Source organism: Protopterus annectens, chromosome 7.part0 (assembly GCF_019279795.1).
Source record: "Protopterus annectens isolate FY-2018-M chromosome 7.part0, PAN1.0, whole genome shotgun sequence".
NCBI lineage: Eukaryota > Metazoa > Chordata > Ceratodontiformes > Protopteridae > Protopterus > Protopterus annectens.
Window position 1 is genome coordinate 959,087,569 of NC_056739.1, and position 19,460 is coordinate 959,107,028.

A 19,460-nucleotide genomic window follows, 5' to 3' on the forward strand; every position below is an offset into this window, starting at 1 on the left:
TACATTAAGGATGAAAGGGAGAAAAACAGGTGTTGATCCAGTTGCTGGACCCCACACAGTTCGGCTTCATCAAGGGCAGATCATGCCTCCTGAACCTAGTGGATTTCTTTGAGACAGTTACTCAGGCTATAGATAAGGGAAAGGAGGTACACCCAGCTTACCTTGACCTTGCTAAAGCATTTGACACCATTCCCCATTTGGGTATTATTGATAAGCTCACCAGCCTGGGCATAAACCCTTACGTTACAAGATGGATCGCAAACTGGCTCTCAGACAGATCCCATAAAGTAAGAGTAGTGGGATCTATGTCCGAATCCAGACCAGTAATTAGTGGTGTGCCTTAGGGCTCTGTCCTGGGGCCCCTCCTGTTTGGCATATACTTCTCAGAAGTACAGGCAAGCACGGAAGGGCTGCGGCTGACTAAGTTTGTGGATGACTGCAAACTGGGTGCTATAATAGAGTCCCCGGCTGACATGGAGATCCTCCAGAAGGGCCTAAATGAGACTGATGCATGGTGTCAAAGCCATGGTCTCAAGCTAAATGCAAAAATGTGTAGTAATCCCCTTTGGAAAAAACAGAGTACCCATAAATTACAACATAGGAGGTAATCCCCTGAAATCTGAAGAAGAAATAAGGGATCTAGGGACCCAAGTAGATAGCCAGCTTTCCTTTGATAACCATGTTGCCAAAGTGGTTAGAAAATCCTTCTGTGTGACCCATCTGATCATGAAAGGGTTCGCATCAAGATCTAAGGATGTAATGGTGCCCCTCTACTCTTCCCTCATCAGACCCATTATTGAGTACAATGCACCAATTGGAATGTACCTGGCTAGACAGCTCCAGCAGCTGGAGAGACCACAGAGGTACCTAACCAAGAGGATTACTGGCCTCAAACAGTTTCCCTATGCAGCATGATTGAAAAAGCTAAGACTGTTCTCTGTTGCATACTGCTTTCTCAGAGGCGATCTTTGTCTAACATACAGAGCCATGTCCAACCCAGAATTGTAGAACATGCTCCATCTTAGCAAAACCAAATCTACTCGAGCTACATGCTCTAGGGATATAAACCTCAACACAACAATGAATAGAACATGCTGGAGGGATAGATTCCCTTCGCAGACTTCCCTTATTATGGAACAGGGTCCCAATCTACATAAGACAGAGCCCCTCACTATCACTCTTGAAGAGGAACCTTGATGGGTGGATGGGTAACAGAAAGTTCACACCGGGGATCACACCAACAGCACTATTAGATAGGGGCCAAGGGTACTAGCTGCTAGTACAAGGGTCTAGGGAACTACTAAAGGGGCAGTGAATACCGCACAATGTGGCTGGGCTAATATATGCCTTTGGGCAGATAGCTCAGTACCAACCTATGAACCTATGAACCTATAAACAGAATCGATCAATGAGGCAGAATATGCAATGCTGCAGAGAAAAATGTTTTGGTGGGGTAAAATGAGGAACTACCCAGCCTTGAAGTTAAAGGATGGATGATGCAGAATGGAGAAATAATGGATGGTGATGTTGAGCTAAGGGAAATATTGGCAGACTTTGACCAGGGAATGCACACATGTAATCAGGAAAAGAAGCATTAAGGAACAGGGTACTACAGGAATGAGAACAACTGCCTGTGGTTAAGTTGAAGGAACAAGGCAGGAGAATAGGAGAAGATAACTTGGATAGACAATATGAGGGATGAAGAATGAAAAGTCATTGGCAATGGGTAATTCCATGGTAGAGGTTTGAAAGGTAATGAGGGAGGAAGTTTGGGGGAGTGGCTTAGGAAAAATACTTAAGTGTGAACTGCAATGGAAACTACTTGAATCATTGAGATGGCAAAGGTGGTTGAATTACTTATGGACAGAAAGATGGTTAAGGGAGCAAGGGGCTTTAGATCAAAATTACTAATACATGTGGGTGAAAAATCTTAGCAAAGATACAGGTGAATGCAGCATAGGGATTTTATGGTTAGGGCAAGTGGTCCTCATCAAATAGAGACATTCTTTGGAAAAATTGCTGGAAGGTACAAATACATATGGATATGGCAGAGGAAGTACCTAAAGGTTGAGCAGGAATTATATTGTTTGACATAAGGAAGGCTTGGGAGTCTGTAGATTATAGTTTCCTGAAGAAGATATTACTAGGTTAGGAATCTGAGAGATTTTCTGCAGGTGAGTGAAGGCATTGCATTATACAATAGAGTCAGAGATCTTGCTGAGTGGAAATTTGTCTGAGTAAATTTAGGGGTAGAGGGAGATCTAGCAAGAGTGTCCAGTCTCCCCTGGTCATCATTCTATGGAGGGAAGGGTTTGCCAAGCGGGTCAAAAGATTATTCTTGGAGGTGGAAAGGCTGGGGGGGTTTGTATGTTACTTTTCTTTCCTCCAGTGTAACCAAGCATCAGTACATCCTGGTACACCTGTCCTTTAGGGGGAGAGGCATACCTGATAAACTTCTCAAGCTTACTATGCCAGGGTTGGGGGCCATTGAGGAAATTAAGGTCATCCCAGGACCATGCATCATTTTGCTGCCATGCAGGGTTTTTTTCAGTTATGAACTGACCTCATTTCCCCCTTCCCATGCAATCACAGGTATGTCAAAGGCAGGCCTGCAATTGGGATGTGCTGCTGTATTGCTTCACCTTTGCACCAGCTTAGCCAATATCCTCCCACTTTTCCCCTATTTATACAACACCCCTTTCTGTGTGCACAGCCTTCACCAGGGCATGTATGTAGGAAATGTCTCTGTGGCCACTTTCCTTCCAACCCATCCATCCATGCCAGTGTATCAGATAGCCAAGCCACTAACGGAAGCTGGTTCAGCTGAGTCATAGTCAGGGCTGTAGTCTTCTATGCCAAATTGCTGTCTATATTTTTTGTTACTTTTGGATGACAGGGCATTATTGGCTATGGACAATGCAAAACTGATTAAAGGGTGATGGAGCATTAAAGAGTTTAAATACTAAGATATAGCATTAAAGATTTCTCAGTCACAATCTGCGCCTGTTACCAGAAGTGTACTGGAAGGATCCATTCTTGCCCTCCTCTTCTCTTTATTCATTAACAAACTTTCTTGTGACCTCCCACATCTCCCACTTGTACTCTATGCTGATGACATGGTCATTTACAGATCAGGTCACTCTCACATCAACTTTCAATGCCATCTCCAGTCAGAATTACATGCGCTTCACCAATAACCTACAAACTACTTCTCAACACCACCAAGACCAAAACTATGCTTTTTGGAACTCCACAGAAAATTCACCAAGAGCCTAACTCTCTTACTATCTTTGATCTGTATAACCACTTCACTGAGTTAACCTTCAAATACCTAGGACTATGGCTTGATCAGTCACTAAACTTCCATTTCCACAGAGATGAAGCGGAAGCCAAAATAAACTCCCTCCTCTAATGGGCTAAAAAGATCTCCCCCTTTTTTTATCCCAACCAGAGTAGCCATTGACAAAGGAGTTCTCCTTTCTCAACTTGAATATAGGCTCCCAATTTTTGCTTCTGCCTCCAAAAAAACTTTGCCACACTACAGTTTGTCTCTAACAGCATCTGCACATTTATTGCAAACTCATCTGTCAGTAAGCATCATTGAATCACCCTAAAAAAGCCAAATACCTACCCGTAAAACAAAGATCTAACCTACTTTTAGGATCCCAACTCCATAAACGACTCCAGCTCCACACATTTATTCCCTTTACAGCTAAAAATCATAAAAATACCTCCTCATGCAAACTGAGTCACTACACACAAGCCACACCAACTCTCATTATCCCTAAAAACCCAACTCCACAGCACTGCAAGTACTTACTCCTCTCAGACACCTACTCTTTGGCAAGCTCTCCCCATCAACATTAAGGAACTCAACACTTACTCCAAATTCAGAATGCAGCTCAAAAAACACTTCTTCATCCAACCCAAATGCTTCTGCTTCAACACAGCACATATCACATGACCTAGCTCCTTTCCGTGTCTCTTCTTCTCACTCTCCAGAGTCACTGAAGAATGACCCAGTTTAGAAACTAATGTAATATATTGCACATTATACTCTTCTTGAATATTCATTGTATAGTGCATTTTCACTAGAATGTATATACTGATTTTTTTCTATTTAATTAGGATGATCTTATTTATTGCTTATATATCTATATTTTTGGTTTTTGAAATGTTTTGTATTTTACCCAGGCTGAGCCTAAAATTAGCCAGTATTGATCAGTGCACTATCATGGTAAATAAATACAAATAAGTAAGTAAAGACATAGCTCTGATTAGGTTATGTGAGCACTCCTCACGATTGAGTTTATAGAGCATATCAGCAGGACTGAGAGGAAAGTATATAGGTTTACAGATATGGAAGACACACAAAAAACAGGTACCTGTATATGAGATAAAAGTGAGTAAATGAGGCGGTCTAATGATTGTTAGGGGAAAAAGAAAGTGAAATCAAGCACCCTAATGTGGTGAATACATGTGAAATGTATGATAACTATCTCAAGAATGGGTTACATAACAACTTTCCAAGATGGCTGCACACTAATCAAAATCTTAATTTCAAATCTCCCAGTGCGAAAAAAATGATAGATAAAGGCCAGCATTGATACAAGAGATGGCTCCTAGCAATATAGAGGAAAAAAATAAATCAAATGTGTTCAGAGCTGATTAAAATAAATGAAATATTTAAGGAGTATAGCAATTCAAATAACAAAAGGCTGGACAAAATGAAAGAAGCTTTAAACAGCTATTCAGATGAACTGTAGAAACTGCAAAAATCAGAAGTCATAGTGAAGAACAGGCTAGCTAATTATGAGACTGCTAAAGAAGAGCTGTTTCTAAAAATGGTAGTTAGAGGACAGAACATTCAGAGAAAAACTGAAATTTTCAGTGGTACCAGAGAAACTGGAAGGAACAGACTGCATCAATTTTTTGAAGGCACAAATAAACAACTGCACTGGTATTCCACAGCAGGATTTGTTAAATGAAGAAGGGCTCATCATATGTATGCTCCATATCTGGCCAGGAAAAAGCAGCCAAGACCTGTATTAGTAAAGCTACAATAATACCAGCAGAAAGAGTTGATCCTGACAAACTGTGACAGAAGGGCAAAGTATTAAAAACTGGAGACAGAAGCGAAGTACATTTATTCCAGCAATCAGGACACATTGAGAGGCAGGTAAGAGATTCAAGCTACTGTATCCAGCTGTCTTTAGAATATTTTTTTTTCCTGGAGGATCAAAGTAGTTTTTGATGTAGAACAGTCTAAGGGTGAAATACAAAAAAGTGCATCATAAAACACAAGGAGACACTGCTTCTCATTTATTTTATAATAAAGCTCATAGAGAGACTTGCCAGTGAAACCTGTTCCAGTGTTCCAAAGGAAAATGCTTGACAGATAGAAAAAAGCACAGGATTGACTAGAAGAATTGTAAGTACCTTGGACTTGAAACAGAATCTGGGACTGGGAGATGGTGATGAACGGGAAGAAGACCAGCAACATTGAAATCAGTGAGTAAAGGTGAGACTATAAGCATCAATCGCATTTGTGAATTATAGCTTTACAAGAAAAAAATGACTAGCAAAAGATTGGATTTTGTTGACTTTGTTAAACTTGTGGGGGGACTGAAAGGTCTGTCATTAATGTTTGGAAGGATATTAAAAGAAAAACAAAAAATAGAAAAAGTAACTGTAAGTAAAGTATTTTTTTTCTTAACAGAATTTGTATAAAACATTCCATGACATAAACTGCATTTATATAGTAAAATAGTAAGGCATTTTCAGTGATTGTTGTACATGATGAAGATAGTAAAGTAAACAAGTATTTTTTTTTAAGATTTTTTTTTTAGATGAAATATCTCAAACATGTAGAATGTTTGAGAAAATGGGTTATAGTACACAGTCTATCCAGATAGCAAGGAAAAGATTGCTGCAAAGCCACCACTGTATTAGTTTTAGTAAATATAATGACAAACCAGACAGAAATGTAAGTGATAAATTGTAGAGAAGATGTTTTTTGTAACTACATATAATGTGTTTTCTGAAAAATTATTAGAAATAATTATGCTTTTATTGGAATTTTTTGTTGCAGGATACGTTTTTGGGGGAAGTTCTCCCCCAAAAACCCATCATCTCTTATAGACGTGGTAAAAGTATTAAAGACATGCTGGTTCATGCTCAGTTTGTATTTCCAGTAGAAGTGCCTAGAAAGTCTATACATGATCTTGGTTTGAAATCTTGTGGACGTTGTTCAATATGTAATCTTAAACTACTTATGTTTTAAAATGTGAATGCAATTTATTTTATATAGGGGAAACTAAATAGAGTTTTCATGTTAGATATTTGGAACATCTTAGAAATATTAAGAATCAAAAGTTAGAAAGTCCTTTGGGGTTGCATTTCAAGATGTGTCATGATAGTGATGGTAAAAATTTAAAAGGCACTGTTATAGAAAAAAATAAAAATGTTCCAGTCATGTGTTTAAAAAGTAAACGGCTTCAAAAGGAGGCAACTTTTATCTTGAAGTTTGGTACTCTGTTCCTCCAAAACAGGGAACTTAATTGGAAGCGGGTGCTATAATTAATTAATTATTATGTTGTTTAATGAGTTTTACTTAATGTTTTTTGTATAACTATATGCATTGTGGGAATGTGATTTTATGCTCTGTTAAAGGCATTTGTCTGAGGTGCTAGAGTGAGAATTTTGTATCTTTTTTACACAAACAGAATTTTTTTGTTACAATAAATTCTGTTGGATTATCTGTTGTTGTCATTTGTATTTCTACAACGTGGTTGCTTAAGTATTTTCTTTTAGTTTTATGAAATGTAGGCATTACAATGTAAAAAGATAAGAAAGACTGGACAAAAGCAGGTTTAAGTTAATAGAATGTAATACTGGGTTGGAGAATGGGGTATAAAAGTGCACTGATTAGGTATTGTAAATAAATTCAAAAACTGGGCATAAATCCCAGTGTCATCAGATGGATAGCCAATTGGGTCATGGACAGGACAAATTGGGTGAATCCAGATCCAGTAATAAGCCAGTTACTAGTGGTGTACCACAGGGCTCAGTGCTAGGACTACTCCTATTAAAATATATTTCTTTGAAGTTAAAGCAAATGTGGAAGGCCTCTGGATGGATGACAAAGTTTGCTGATGAATGCAAGCTGGGGGCAATCATTGAATCCCCCAATGATGTCGATATCCTTCAGGAGGGTTTAGATCAGACAAATGATTGGTGCCAGAAACATGGCCTAAAATTAAATGTGAAAAAATGCATTATCATATCCACTGTAAAGTCAAATACCCCTGCAAATTACAATATCAATAGCAAACCCCTAAGAGTAGTCTCAGAGGAGAGAGATATAGGTTCATGGATAGATAGTTGCCTGAACTTTGACTACCATGTGTTCATAGTGGTGAGGAAGTCCTATGTGGCACAACGTATAAGTAAGGAATGGAATCCAGATCCAAGGAAATTATAGTCCTGCTGTATTCAGCCCTAATTAAACCAATAATTCAGAACAATGTGCCATTTAGCACTTACAGCAGCTGAAGCACCCACAGAGGTTCCTCACAAAGTAAATACAGGGTGTAAACAACATTTCCAATTTGACTAGACTAAAAGCCCCATCCATTTACTCTGCCTCCTACTGACTATTAAGGGGTGACCTATGCTTGAAGTACAAGGCACTCACAAATCCAGCCCAGATGGAGTGCTACACATCCTCAAGTCAAACAGCATGAGGGTCACCTGATCTTAGGATCTAAACTTAGTCAGTGACTCAAGCAAAACATGCTGGATTGACAGGTATGTGTCTCAGAGACTGCCCCTTCTTTGGAACAGGCTTCCTACTCACATTAAGCAGAACCTTTTCCTGGCCCTCTTCACTGGATCAATGGATGGGGAATTCCAAATTCACACCTGGGGTAGTCCTTATGTCCCTTATTGACAGAGGCAATCTGTAAGATACTCAAAGCATAAAACCATTCCTTATATTTGCCCCTTGGGCCATATATTGGGTAAAATCGGGTTGTATTGGTTAGGCTTGTAAGGGCTGTTAAGCCGTTAGCCTAGTAATGTCCCATGAACCTATGAAAAAATAAAGTTTGAAATTATTGGAAGCAAATGAGAGAGAGAGAGAGAGAGAGAGAGCAGCTTTTCTGGTACTTAAATACTTCAGTGCATTTAGTAAAACAGTATATAATTTAGTTTTGTTTAAAGATAGACAGTGCACTTTATCTTAAGGCTAAAAGTTAATGTTTTCTGAAAGTATTCAAGTTGTTTTCCCCATCTGGGATAAGGCAGCAATTAGTGTAAGTAGGCGCACAGGCTGTAACATGCATCTTAGCATGGATAACCTTAATTTTAGATTAGATAACGCATGTAGAGGTAACTGTCAATTTGGGGACAGTTGTTCTCATCAAGAGGGTTAAACCTGATTATTTAAAGATGTGCATAGTTTTGTGCACTTGCTTTAAGTTAATATATTATTGGGGTGTTCTTGGAGTGTTTTTTGATGGTTTTCATTAAAACAAAAAGTCTTGTAAAACATTCCATAGGTTGAAATGGCGATGGCAAGAAACAACTGTATAAAGAATCAACCTTCAAAACATTAGCGGGTGCATGTAACACAATCGGTGGTAACAGACATTTAAAAAAGTTGTCGTATATAATATGTGGGAATGATAACTTCTTATCATAATAGCTACACTATCCACATTATTTTGGAATGTGAATGGCATTGACAGACAGTATAGAATTATATTAAGAAATGCAGAGTGCAAATAGCCCTGCGACAGAAGACATATTTGGAATGAAGTGAGCATATGAATTTGATAAAGAAAGGATTTCAGGAGGGATATTCAGCAGAACATCAGGGACAAAGGCAAAGGGGAGTAGTTATACTAATTGCTAGAGGAGCTGCAATAGTGATAGGAGTGGAAGAAAGATAAAAATAGTAGATTTGTGGTAGTAAGGAGCTACTGGCAAGGCAGGAAGATTGTGTTGGCATGTATTTATATTCCACCTAAAACTGCTACTGTGGAGCTTAAGGAATAGTTTGGGAGAAATAATCAGCTTTCATCAGGAAATATTACTTATAGGTGAGGAATGGACCTTGAGTTGCAACTATGAAGATGTATCTGGTGGATCTAGAAGGGAAAATATAACAAAAGAGGGTGGATTTCTGAATACATTTATAAAAATATTTGGAACGGAAGATGTGAATTCAGTAAAAGGAACTCAGAGAGAGAATTTACATATTCTTCCCTAATGTACAATAACTGGACTAGACTAGACATAAATTATATTTCACAGGAAAATCCAATAATTATTTCAGATCATGCACCAAGAACAGCTAACATAAAAATGCAGGCTAATGAAGTGAAAATGAGACATGGGTGCTTCCCCACCTACTTGTTAAAAAGAGAGGAATTTAAGGAATGGATAGTGGAAACTATTCAAGGGCTATAACAGACAAAAGGCCTGTGGCTGACCAAGTTTGCAGATGAATGTAAGTTGGGTGCTATCATTGACTCCCCAAATGATGTTAACATACTGCAAGAGGGTCTCACAGCAACTAATGCCTGGTGCCAAAGTCATGGCCTCAAACTAAATGGAAAAAAAATGTATCATCACACCATTCAGCAAAAACATGACCCCTACTGATTGTCACATCAACAGCAATCCCCCTAAGCACACAACCTGTATTGAGAGACCTGGGCACTCAGGTGGATAACCTCAAATTTGATGATTATGGTCAAAAAAGCCTTTTACTTTGTTACTTTGTAAAGGGTATCCAGAAAAAAGGAGGTTATTACCTCTCTGTACTCCGACTTCAATAGACCAATAATTGAGTATAATGCCCTGTTTGGTATGTACCTCTCCAAATATCTACACCAACTGGAAAGGCCAGTGAAATACATCACAAAGATAATCCATGGCCTCCAACACCTGTCCTATGCAGAGAGGTTCAAATCACTATCACTCTACTTGGTATTGTACAGATTGCTCAGGCTGATCTGTGTCTTGCCTACATGGCAATGTCAGACCCTGCCCTATTAGAGATGCTCCATATCCATAAGTCTAACTCCTCATGCACTACCTGCTCAAAAGGCGTGAATCTAATATATGACATCAACAAAACCTGCTGGAGAGACATGTTTGTCTCCCAGAGGTGCTCTGTCTCTGGAATAGACTGCCCATACATGTCAAACAGAGCACTTCACTGACCTTCTTTAAGTGCAACCTTGATGAGTGGATGAGAAACCACAGATTTGTTCCAGGGGTTCTACATGTGTCCCTCACTGACAGGGGTGACAGGTGCTGACTGAGTTTTCTTTTTGGGGGGATACACTCTTGGCTAGGCTTGTAAGGGCACCAGGGCCATTAGCCTAGTAACCTCTGTCAGAAAAATATGCATTAATGTGTGTATTAGTAATATGCTTAGTGCATTTAGAGCTTGAAAAGGGTTAACACATTTATTCTATTTCATACTGCATAAATCTGTACAAACTGCAGATGCTTTTCTGACCTTGTATTATTAGCTAAAATCTTGCTTGTGCCTTGGAAATTTACTGAGAAGCAGATGATTCCTGCTTATGTTAGGAAAATAATGAATAGAACAATACTACTTGTATGAAGCTTAGACAAGAAGTTCCGTTTGTGCTGTGAGAAAATACACAGCTGTAGAAGCTATAGATAATTAGGACAAAGCCTGTTTGAAAATATGAACTGCAATCAGCATTTGCTTGTATCTGAATTAGAAGAGTACCTTGAAATGTAACACTGTACAATGGAAGCTTGTAAACGAATTGGTGCCCACCAAGACCAGGTTGTTTTTCTCAAAAGTTTCTCACAAATCTAGTCATGTCAGCAGAAAATCTGAGTAACATCTGCTGTAGAACAATACTGAAAGTTGTATTTGATTACGTCAGCCATAGAAGGCCATGTCTTGTAAAATAGTATAAGAATGAGCATACTTCCTGTTAGTAGTTAGACAAATCCTTGTATTTGCATGTTTTTGTCTCCTTGCGGCAAGTAAATAAATATACCTTAACTGAACCTTACGTGTATTGGTCTTTGAAGTTTTTTCCTTTGACAGATTTGTCCTTCGGACCAGAAACCCTCACTTCACCTCGGATCAGACAGGCCAGGTGGCTTGAAACCGTACGGGGAAGAAACCACATCGGTTCTTCTTAGTTGAAAAGCCCTCCTACTGAATTGTCGTACAAAAGAGGCCAGCCACTTTCTGATCTGCGACTGAAGGACGGGTTTACTCGAACCAGGTGATCAATCATGAAGGCTCAGGTAAGGTGAATCTACTTTTTTTTCTGTTTTAAGATCAGGGACTAGATTTGTATTTATTTTGTTAAGACTTTGTTTATATAAGTCAGGGACAAAAAGATTACTGTCTTGTCATAGATCAGGGAAACAGAGCAGGTAGGCAGTCATTCTGAAGAGACTATAACAAAATCCGTGGTACCACGTTAAAAATAAGGAGTTACGTAATGATTAAAAGGGTAGAACAAAATGGGTAAGAATTGTACAAAAAGATCCCAAAATCCGCCATTAACCGAAGATGCGTAATACATGCAGTCACAGCGTGCTAATAATATTAAATACTACTCAAAATGGGTTAATAAGTATGAATTTGATGGTAAACTAGAAAAATCCTCGCTTGTCAATCTTGATAAACAGCTTAAAACCGATTCTAAAGGTCGGGTAAAAAAGCAACATCAATTAGGAATTCCTCAGGCACACAGGTGGATTGAGGAAGTAAACCGAAGGGAACAAAAGAGTAATAATTCAAAAGCAATGTTTTTAGATAGGGAGGGCAATAACTTAGTAATAGCATCAGCCCCTCCGCCTCCCTTACCAGAATATGAGGCAAGTGAACAAGTTAGTCCACCCCTGCGATATCCTGCTGTTACTGTAAGTAGAGACATTACAAAAGCGAAACCGTTTATTAGAGATCCCGTTGAGACCAGGTCTCGAACACGGGCAAGAAACTCAAAAGGGGACATTGAGTTATATCAAATGGGTAGAAATTCACGATTTATGAGTGAAGAAGAAATATGCCCACTTATAGAAGTACCTAATCCTCAGGCAGGGCAAGAAGGTCAAGACCCAACTATTCTAGTGTATAGACCCTGGACTCCGGAAGACATCCAGAAAGCCACTGAGGGAATTCCCCATCCAAAAGTTAATTTTAGAAAGTTCTTAGAAGATTTGCAAGGAATGAGGCTAAGTTATAATTTAAATGGAGAAGAGGTAGAAAAAGTAGTGAGACAAATTGTGGGACCAGACTAGCACATGATTAGTGGCGACTGGAATCCCTGTGACGCTGTGCTCAGGCCCCTCCCACATAGCAGCACAGAATTAGACAACAGAGTGAAAGGTCTTACAGACCGCATCTCTGAGAAATGGAAGCCTAGGGCAGACTGGACTTGCATTAATCAATGCATCCAACAGGAAGGCGAAACTATTGACAGATATTATGCCAGACTATTAGAATGTTTTAATAACCATTGTGGAATGCAGGTTCCTGAAGATCAGACACACGATTCCCCATATGAGCAGCAGTTAAAGAATACATTTTTGAAAGGCAGTATTGCACCCATAAGCAGCTTTATTACAAAGCACATGGTAGATCATCATACAAGCAGGTTACAGTCATTACTTGAATATGCTAGGTATGCCGAAAGGCATTTTAATAGCAAAAAGAGAAAGAAAGCCCAAGTATTTTCCGTAGAAGATGGAGCAGAAGTTTATGTAGTACAGTCCGGGAAAAAAGGCAAGAGAAATGCCCAGGGAAACAAACAATCTGATTAGCGATCAGAGGACTTTGAGGGGCAAAAGAAAAGGGGTGAATGTTTTAAATGCGGTAAAAAGGGACACTTGGCAAGGGATTGCAAGAAAAACAAGAAAGCAACCACTGAAGATAAGGAGGGTGAGGACTGACTATATGATAGTCAGGAATCACTAGAAGGGGATAGCAGAAAAGGGACAAATGAGAATGTGATAGAGGGAGTAGAGAATGTGACAGAAGAAATAGAGGAAGTGCAGGAAGTCACGGATAATGAAGAAAATGAAATATTAGATTTGGCTTTATTGAGCTTAGAGCTCTATTTAGCAGACACGAAACCAGAAGTTACACTCCTGGTAGAAGGGAGGGAAGTCAGATTCTTGTGTGACTCAGGGGCATCACGGACCCTGATACATACCTCCAAACTGCCAGAGAACTCAGAGTCACCTGATTACATATTAGTGAAAGCAGCTAATGGACAGCTGTATCAGGAGCCCCTCTCCCATAATATTGTGATAACTGATCCTGTTTCAGGATTGACCCAGAAAAGCAAAATTGTTGTTTCTGCAAAATGCCCAGTAAACCTCTTGGGCAGAGCCCTTATGCAACTATTTGGTATAGCAGTAGTTCTGACTATGCAGGGTATGGAATCACAGTGACAAACTGATACCTTTGCATTGCAAACGGAGGGTAAAATGTTTTATTGGTACAGCCAGGACTTGGTTACAACTGGTCCAGGGGCAGTGACCGAAGAGTTGATGAACGTAGCCATCAGCAAGTTCCCCTCCCTTGACATTGATAAACAGCATTTGTTGCACTGTAATCTGTATTATTGTAACACACCAGGACCTGATAAGGAATATGAGCAAGAATTGTTTAGAAATCGTGCAAACAGATTGATATTACATAATCTGTACTGGGACACAGAAGGGAACAGTGTAGCCAGCTGTTCATTGCCCCAGGAGTTCTTTGCACTTTATAAATCTAATCAATTACCACGTTAGCTTAACTAAGGGCAAGAATGTAAAATGGGTAGACTTAGGAGAAAAAGTCACAAGATGGGAAAAACAGACAGAGTTAGAACTGTCAGAACAGGGAATACAAATGCAGAAGCTGAATTGGATAACTCAGACCCATGTAGCTGTACACTTGCAGTCTAGCAAGGACAGCTGATTAGCACTCCTATTGAAGGAGGAAGAGAATGCCTTACAGACTATACCAGAAACTCTCTGGTCAACAGGAAAATCAGATGTAGGACTTATTCATACAGCGGGACCAGTTACTATTACGCCAAAGTCAGCATTTAGACTACAAAAAAGACAGTATCCCTTGAGAAAAGATGCAGAGGTAGGAATCAAACCTATTATAGCAGCTTTACTTAAGGAAGGGGTGCTGGTGGAACCTCCTGATTCACCATGTAACACACCCTTATTTCCTGTTAAGAAAGTGAATGGAGAGTGGCGTATGGTCCAGGATTTACAAGCTGTAAATGACACAGTAATACCAAGGGCACCTACAGTGCCAGACCCACACACCCTGTTGAATGATTTAAAACCTCAACAGAAATATTTTTCTGTGGTAGACATCAGCAATGCATTCTTCTCGATACCGATACACCCTGACAGCCAGTATTGGTTTGCATTCACATTTCAGGGGAAAGGGTATACATATACATGACTACCACAGGGGTATTATGAAAGTCCAACAATATTCTCACAAGAAATGGCAAGCAACTTGGCGGGATTTACCCCACCAAGAGGTAGCCAGATTTTGCTTAATGTTGATGATATCCTGCTGGCGGCCCCCACCCAGCAAGGTTGTAAAGAAGATACTATAGCGCTATTACAATTTTTAGCCACTGAAGGACATAAAGTAAACAAAAACAAACTGCAGCTTTGAAAAAAACAAGTTAAATACCTAGGATATGTAATATCCAAGGAGGGTAGGACATTAGATGAGGACAGAAAAGTAGTGATTTTGCAAGCACCAAAACCCACTACCAAGAAGGAAATGATGTCCTTCCTGGGTACAACTAATTTTTGTCGGAGTTGGATTCCAAACTATGCCTTGGAATCTGCACCATTGACTAACCTGATTTATAAAAAGCCTATGGCAGCACAGGATTTGTTACAATGGACACTAGAAGCAGAATCTGCTTTCTGCAAACTGAAACAGTTAATAGCATCCTCATTAGTTTTGGGATTACCAAACTATCATAAACGTTTTTTCCAAACTGTAGATTGTAAGCAAGGTTATATGACATCAGTGTTAACACAGCAGCACGGGGACAAGCAATACGCTATTGCTTATTATTCATCACAACTGGGCCCAGTGGCACGGTCTTTACCCCACTGTGTACAAGCAGTAGTTTCAGCTGCAATGGCAGTACAGGCTTTGGCCTCGGTAGTTTTGTTCCACCCGCTCACACTGAGAGTGCCTCATGCAGTCGTGATTATTTTACTACAAGAGAAGGTAGCATATCTTTCCCCTGCTAGGCATCTTTCCTGTATGACTATATTGTTGAGCCAACCTCATATGACAATTGAACGATGTACGACTTTGAACCCTTCTACCTTGCTCCCAATCCCTGCAGATGGCACACCACACAGCTGCCTGCAGGTGATTGAGCAAAAGACACTGCCTAGAAAAGACCTTACGGATGTTCCCTTGGATGATGCTGAGGTGACATACTATGTGGATGGCTCATGCAAAAGGGGTCCTGCAGGACAGAACCTAGTAGGATATGCAGTAGTTTCTGATATTGAGATTATAGAAGCAAAATCTTTACCACACAATTTATCTGCACAGGCAGCAGAATTGATTGCCTTGACACGGGCATGTACCTTAGCAAAGGGTAAATGTGTGAACATTTTTACTGACAGCCAGTATGCTTTTTCTACTGTACATGTTTTTGCGCAACAGTGGAAAAATCGAGGAATGATAACATCTACTGGCAAACTAATTAATCATGCACAGTTTATTTTTGATCTTTTAGAATCTATTCAGTTACCTCAGAAAGTAGCTATTTGTAAATGCACAGCTCATACCAAGCAACAGGACAGGATTTCAAAAGGTAATGCGAGAGCTGATACAGCTGCAAAGCAGACAGCTTCAGAAGTATTCCTTTTGAATGAGGAATTAGAATCCTCTGAGATTTTAGACTTAGAAATGTTAAAGACAATGCAGACACTTACTACGCAAGTTGAAAAACAAAGATGGGCAAAACAAGGAGCAATTCTCGAAAAGGGGCTGTACATCTCTAAAGAAGGGAAACCGATATTGCCTTCTAATTTGTTTAGATATGCAGCTTTGTTGAGCCATGGGCAGTGCCATGTCTCAACAAGGGGGATGGTACAGCTGGTGAACCAAGTGTTCACGACATATGGATTCTTAAATTACACTAAAAAATTCTGTTCGATGTGCCATGTTTGTAATAAACATCATGCACAAGGGGCGTTAAAGCCCAAGCAAGGGAGTTTCCCTACACCACCATATCCATTTCATACTATCTGTATGGATTTCATAGAGTTGAATAAATGTGAAAATAAGAAGTATTGTCTTGTCATTGTAGATATGTTTTCCAGATGGGTGGAAGCCTTTCTGACTAAAAATCCAGATGCAGCAACTGTGGCCCAAGTTCTTGTTAAAAAAATCATCCCTAGATTCGACATTCCGGAAAGGATCTACAGTGACAATGGCACACACTTCGTAAACCAGACCATACAACAGTTAAGTAGACATTTTGGTATTTCTTTAAAAAATCATTGTGCGTATCACCCACAATCTGCAGGGCTAGTAGAGAGGCATAATGGGATTTTAAAGAATAAGCTAAGGAAGTTAATAGTAGAAACGCAGAGAAATTGGGTGTACTGTCTGCCCCTGGCACTGCTGAGCATGAGAACTGTTCCGAATGCAAAAGGATTGACTCCTTTTGAAAAATTATTTGGAAGAGCTTATTATATATCTCAGTGGAAATCTCTCATGCCTGCAGACCAGGAAGCTGACAGTACACCAGCTGAGTACATGCGAAACTTGTTAAATTCTAAACATTTGTTGCAGTCAAATTCTGTTTCAGATAAAGAACGAACCAGACCGTCAGAAGTGGCAGTGTCCTCTGGAACTTGGATTTGGGTGAAGACAGTAAAGAGAAAGAATTGGGCATCACCAAAGTGGGAAGGTCCATATCAAGTGCTTCTGTCGACACCCACTGCAGTCAAGATAGCAGAGTGTGCCTCCTGGATCCACCTGACACACTGTAAATTAGTCAAGAACTTTGAACTGGACAAAAATCTTGTCACATGCCAAGAGTAAAAATGATAGAGTCCAGAAGAAACAGGAATGCAGAACAACCCTTTCCTCAGAAGTATTGCATAATCATCCTGTCAACTGTACTAATGACAATAATCTTTTTGTTGTGGCCTTTCCTTTTCCCAGCCACACGGACTGAACTGAATAAACGTGAAGCGTTACTCTTAGACTGGCATCCAAACTTTAACACTTACCAGGCAATTAAATATGTGTATGCTGAGACTTTCAATGTTTTGAATTGCTGGATTTGCACAGCTTTGCCGACAGCATACGGGGGGTTATTAATGACTACAGTCCCCCTAGGGGTCAATGAGACCTGGGAGAACTTGATTTATGATACCTCAACCATTACATCACAAGATAAAATAGCATTGCACTTGTCTGTTCCACAAAAGGGAACTGTGTGTTTTTATAAAAATGATACTGTTCAGGTGGGTTGGAGCAATTGCAATGTGACTGTTCCTTATAAATGTTACACTAAAGGTAACAATGTAGATCTTTATTGTAATACAAACTATGATTCATTTCTTGGATTGATGCACAAAACACTTGATGAAGTAAAACATAATTCTGTTCTTTATAAACAACTGTCTATAATAGAAAAATGTTTCATGTAGGGCGAGTGTATATTCATAGCAAAGTTACCACTAAAGTAGAGGACTGTTATTTTGCGTGTGGCAGAAAGGCACACAAATGGTTACCTGAGAATTGGTCCGGCAGTTGTTTTTTGGGTAACCTGTTTCCGGCCATACGACACACTGCAGTTTTGCCTCAAGGAAAAATTCAAAATGTCCAAGAGGTCGTCAAGAAACATGTAAATCCAGTTGGACAAATCGATGCATGTTGGAAAGACCATCATTCCATAGGCAAAGGACTGACACATATGGACTTGAGTGATAGCGTTATATCGTGGGCAGTCATATTACCGGCATATGGAGCAGTGAAATCAATCTGGGAGCTGAGAAAACTGTAGAAATTTCTCGAAGTAATGAGTAATGCAACTTTTTCCACTCTCTAATTGGTGACTGATGAATTGAATGCTATGAGAACTGTAGTGCTTCAGAACCGCATGGCTCTCGACTTCACCCTAGCGGCGAGAGGTGGTACTTGCAATTTAATCTAAGTAGAATGCTGTTTGTATATTCCTGACCATAAACACGAGATAGACAATTATCTTGAGGTAATTCAGCAAGTGTCGGCCATGACCAAACCAGGCCCAAACCCACTGATGGACTTTTTCCAGAAATGGTTTGGGGTGGGGTACCATCCTAATGAACATCCTGATTGCCATTTGTGTAGGAATGCTCCTACTGGGAGTATGTGTTTGTTGTGGCATCCCCTGCATGAAAAGACTGATTAAAGATTTTATAGACATATCAGTTTCTGAAACCTTATATCAAAGTACTGAATTTGAAGAACTGTTAAAAGATTGAAAATGCTTTCATAAGTTTAAACTGAATGACTCTCTTAACTGCAAATCCTGAGTGGAAGAGGTTAGGAGAAGAAAACAAACTGTTTATGCATATTTTGAAAGTAGAATAAAAGTATTAAAATGGGGGAAATGTCAGAAAAATATGTATTAATGTGTGGATTAGTAATATACTTAGTGCATTTAGAGCTTGAAAAGGGTTAACACATTTATTCTATTTCATACTGCATAAATCTGTACAAACTGCAGATGCTTTTCTGACCTTGTATTATTAGCTAAAATCTTGCTTGTGCCTTGGAAATTTACTGAGAAGCAGATGATTCCTGCTTATGTTAGGAAAATAATGAATAGAACAATACTACTTGTATGAAGCTTACTCAAGAAGTTCAGTTTGTGCTATGAGAAAATACACAGCTGTAGAAGCTATAGATAATTAGGACAAAGCCTGTTTGAAAATATGAACTGCAATCAGCATTTGCTTGTATCTGAATTAGAAGAGTACCTTGAAATGTAACACTGTACAGTGGAAGCTTGTAAATGAATTGGTGCCCACCAAGGCCAGGTTGTTTTTCTCAAAAGTTTCTCACAAATCTAGTCATGTCAGCAGAAAATCTGAGTAACATCTGCTGTAGAACAATACTGAAAGTTGTGCTTGATTACGTCAGCCATAGAAGGCTATGTCTTGTAAAATAGTATAAGAATGAGCATACTTCCTGTTAGTAGTTAGACAAATCCTTGTATTTGCATGTTTTTGTCTCCTTGCGGCAAGTAAATAAACATACCTTAACTGAATCTTATGTGTATTGGTCTTTGAAGTTTTTTCCTTTGACACCTCCTATGAGCCTATAAGGGAAAATAGATATTTCTTCAGAAGTTATAGCTAGTGAGTGGGATAAAATGAAGGTGGAGTTTAAA